This window comes from Vipera ursinii (assembly GCF_947247035.1).
Source record: "Vipera ursinii genome assembly, chromosome: 3".
Classification (NCBI taxonomy): domain Eukaryota; kingdom Metazoa; phylum Chordata; class Lepidosauria; order Squamata; family Viperidae; genus Vipera; species Vipera ursinii.
In genome coordinates this window covers 5,902,835-5,907,374 of record NC_139516.1, presented here as the reverse complement: position 1 = coordinate 5,907,374, position 4,540 = coordinate 5,902,835, and the positions used below count along the sequence as shown (strand labels likewise).

The window sequence follows — 4,540 nt, the reverse complement described above, 5'->3', positions numbered from 1 at the left end:
TTGCCAGTGGGATGTTGGTGCATCTTAACAACACACCTGGGACTCACAAGTCTCAGGCCATATAGCTCAGTTTTCATTAAGTTGAATAAATGAGCAATACCCAAAGGCAACAGAGACAAAAGAGACAATGGAAAGAAGTTGGACTTTGACTTAAAATTACTCATTTATCTTAATTGTATTTTTTTTCCTGTCAGCTTGCGCATAGCAGGTGCCCTCCTGGGACTCCCTCAGGCTGTCTGAAAAGGGTTCATTCCCCTTTGTGGACTTGATTTTATTTCTGGGCATTTTTATTTTCATTAACTAGTGTTATCAGATCCTAGTTGTAGTACAAAGAGGAAGTATGGTCTAGTGTTTAAAACTGGGTGACTTTGGACCAATCAACAGGAGACAGTGAATTCTTGTCCTGCCTTAGGCATGAAAGCTGGTTGGTTGACTATGGGCCAATCACCAGGAGACAGTGAGTTCTCGTCCTGCCTTAGGCATGAAAGCTGGTTGGTTGACTTTGGGCCAATCACCAGGAGACTTTGAGTTCTAGTCCTGCCTTAGGCATGAAAGCTGATTGGTTGACTGTGGGCCAATCACCAGGAGGCAGTGAGTTCTAGTCCCTACCTTAGACATGAAGGCCAGCTAGGTAACTTTCGGCCAATCACCAGGAGACAGTTTTCAGGACTACCTGTATGTAGCCATCTTTCTACTGCATTAATGCATATTAGCCAGAGGTTCAAGGAAACTCCCTCTAATAAAGGAATGCTAAGATGATCTTAGCCAGAGAGAGAAAGACATTCAGATGAAAGGTATGAAGCTAGTAACCAGGAGACTGTGAGTTCTAGTCTGGCCTTAGGCATAGCCAGTTGGATGACCTTGGGCCAGTATGTCTATCTCAGCGCAGGATGAAGGCAATGGCAAATGGCTTCTGAAAAAAAACTTTGCCAAAAAAACTGCAAGAATCTTTGCAGGCAGTTGCCAGGAACCAACACTGACTTGAAGGTGCATGGACATGTGCGCGTGCACACACACACACACACACACACACACACACACACACACTCTATAGAAATCTCCAGATTTCTATAGTTTAATCTTCTTTTTTTCTTTTTAGTTCATATGGTTAATTCATTTCAGTGGGAATTTATTTATTTATTTATTTATTTATTTATTTATTTATTTATTTATTTATTTATTTATTTATGGGACTTATATGCCGCCCTATCTCCCAAAGGACTCAGGGCGGCTCACAACAATACAACAGCTATAAAAAACAGTAATACAAATATTAAAAAAGAATTAAATTACAAAGCCCCATAATTAATTACTAAAACCAATAAAATTAAAACAATATTAAAAAAACCCCATCCTCATGTCCAGGTCGGCCAGTTGGAAAAGATACGTCTTTAGGTCGCGACGAAAGGACCAGAGATCTGGGGACATCCGAAGTTCTCGGGGGAGCTGATTCCAAAGGGAGTTTGGAATCAGAGAGATTCCACGCTGAGAGGAAAGGGAGAGGTTTCCAAGCTGAGCCATGCTGGCTCAGGAATTCTGGGAGTTGAAGTCCACGAGTCATAAAAGAGCCAAGGTTGCCTACCCCTGGCCTAGGCCTAGGCCGCTTGATGACTCGTGGACTTCAACTCCCAGAATTCCTGAGCCAGCCATGCTGAGGGTGAAAGGGAGAGGTTTCCAAGCTGAGCCATGCTGGCTCAGGAATTCTGGGAGTTGAAGTCCACGAGTCATAAAAGAGCCAAGGTTGCCTACCCTTGGTCTAGAGCAGGGGTCGGCAACCTAAAAAAGAAAAAGAGCCACTGGGAACCGGTTCCATCACAAATTAAAAAAAGAGGGAGCCGCGTGTGTGTGTCCATGCACGCGCATGCGCAAAAAGGTTTTTTGCGCATGCGCGGACGCACGCGGCTGCCATTTTTTTAAAAATGAGATGGAACCGGTTCCCGGTTGCCCGATGGCGACGGCCTGTCTGCAAAGCTGCCGCTTTCGGCAGCTTAGCAGACGGGCCGCGGCAGCTTCCTCAAAGAGCGGCGCCCCTGCCCATTCCGAGAGGTGCGCGCGCACCTCTCCGAACGACCGGAGGTGCGCGCGTACCTCCGCGCGAATGGGCAGCGGTGCCGCTCTTTCAGGAAGCCCGCCGCGGCCCGTCTGTGAAGCTGCCGAAAGCGGCAGCTTAGCAGACGGGCCGCGGCAGCTTCCGCAAAGAGCGGCGCCCCTGCCCATTCCGAGAGGTGCGTGCGCACCTCTCCGAACGACCGGAGGTGCGCACGTACCTCCGTGCGAAGGGGCAGCGGCGCCGCTCTTTGAGGAAGCTGCCGAAAGCGGCAGCTTCCTGAAAGAGCGGCACTGCTGCCCATTCGCGCGGAGGTACGCGCGCACCTCTCCAAAGGTTTGGGGAGGTGCGCGCGCACCTCCGCCCATTCGGGGAGGTGCGCGTGCACCTCTCCAAACGGGCGGTGCCACTCTCCATTTGGAGAGGTGCGCGCGCACCACTGCCCGTTGGAAGAGGTGCGCGCGCACCGGGCGGCTGGGAGCCGCAAGAGACGGCTCAAAGAGCCGCAGGTTGCCGACCTGTGGTCTAGAGACTCTAGTGTTAAGTTTGGTATTAACCTCTGTGTATCTGGGTGTTGACTGTTGGCAAGGAGTCGCTCTTTGTGTTCCCTTTTTAGCTTTTTGATGAGGTCTTTGGACGGTGCATAGATGTTGTTTGTCTCTGTGTGCCTGTTGATGGCTGATTTGTCTGAATGCCAGGCTTCCAGGAATTCCCTAGCAGTTTGGGACTTAGCTTGGTCTAAGATGCTCATCGCTCCCTAGGGTACAGTCTGTCCAGGCATGGTGCAATTATTTTGTTTTCGTAATATGTTCCATCTTGCGCACAAATTTGACTTAAGGACCGACATTGGGGATGGAACTTTCTCCTAACCTGGGGACTATTTCTCTTTGTCAATCTTACGATTTTCCTACTTGGCCTTGAAAACAGCCTTGCTTTCGTCTTTGGAGTGACAACAGGGGCCCGGTGTGAGTCCATGGCACCATTCCATCAACTCCCACCCAATTAGAATAACAATGAAGCTTGCCACACTTCTGGGAGGAGATATTTGCACTCACATTCACTCCCCCCCCTTTTCCCAGTCTGCAGCCGTCATTAAATAAGTGCCCACAGCTAATAGGCTTTCGAAAACTCAAAAGGCTGAGCTTTTCTTAAGTCCAGCTGTCAGTTGAAGGGAGTGCTCAAAAGAAAAGTGAAAATGCCTGGGCCCATTTTCGGGCCCGTCTCTTTCTTCCCCTCCTTAAGAAATGAAAATAATAAAATAAAATAAAAATTAAGCCCTCGAAAGAAGAGGGGAAAGGAATCAGCCTTTGGTGCAAAGGAGCGTGCAATTAATGCGAAACAAAAGGAAATGAATCTATAGGGCTAATTACAGAGGGTATAAGTCTAAATGAGGGGAGCTGAAAAGAGGGGGAGCTGGACAGGGCGGATGAAAGACGGAGAAGAGAGGCGACAGCCTTGAGGAAAAGGGAACAGGAGAAAGGGCGATTATTCAAATACTTCTAAAAACCAGAATCCAGAAATCAAGAAGGGAATGGGAGCTTTTAGGGATGCCCCTTAAGAGAGATGTTCTTGGTTCAAACAGTTTTGGCATATTTCCTTTCCCGCTTTCTGCCTTTTCCTTGAGGCCTTGTATATGAAAAAAGAGCTGACAGAGAAAGAGGAATAACAATTCTCCCCCCCCCCCGACACACACACACGCACGCACACACACACACACACTTTTTTGGAGAGCGAAAAAAATGATTCCAGAGCTGAGTATCTCTTGCACAGCCTTGACAAAAAAATGGGAAAGCGTCTTTGATATTTTTATTTATTTATATCCCGCCTTCATTGTTTTTACAAAGGAGTCAAGGTTCGCCACATATGCGACACACCTTCCTCCTCCTGTTTCCCCCACAACAACAGCCCTGTGAGGTGGGTTGGGCTGAGACACTGGCCCAAAGTCACCCAGCTGGCTTTCGTGCCAAGGGCAGGACCAGAACTCACTGTCTCCTGGTGATTGGTTCAAAGTCACCCAGCCAGCTTTCACGCCCAAGGTGGGACTAGAACTCACTGTCTCCTGGTGATTGGTTCAATGTCACCCAGCCAGCTTTCACGCCCAAGGTGGGACTAGAACTCACTATCTCCTGGTGATTGGTTCAAAGTCACCCAGCCAGCTGTCACGCCCAAGGTGGGACTAGAACTCCCAGTCTCCTGGTGATTGGTCCAAAGTCACCCAGCCAGCTTTCATGCCCAAGGTGGAATTAGAACTCCCCGTCTCCTGGTGATTGGCCCAAAGTCACCCAGCCAGCTTTCACACCGAAGTTGGGACTAGAACTCACAGTCTCCTGGTGATCAGGCCAAAGTCACCCAGCTAGGTTTCTTGCCTAAGGCAGGATTCAAACTCACAGACTCCAGTTTTCTAGCCTGATGCCTTAGCCACTAGACCCAGTTAGCTTTCACAGTTTGGATATCACAAACTGGATATCAGAATGACCATTTGAATAGTTAAAG

General features: G+C 48.6%; 1 long non-coding RNA gene across 1 annotated transcript; it reads right to left on the bottom strand.

Moving 5' to 3' along the window:
* Positions 1 to 810: 810 nt before the first annotated feature.
* On the bottom strand, positions 811 to 1,307 carry LOC310637477. Its single transcript, XR_014491931.1, has 3 exons — positions 1,248 to 1,307; positions 1,032 to 1,210; positions 811 to 948 (listed from the first exon to the last, which is right to left on the bottom strand). It is a non-coding gene; the product is annotated as an uncharacterized lncRNA (long non-coding RNA).
* Positions 1,308 to 4,540: the final 3,233 nt, after the last annotated feature.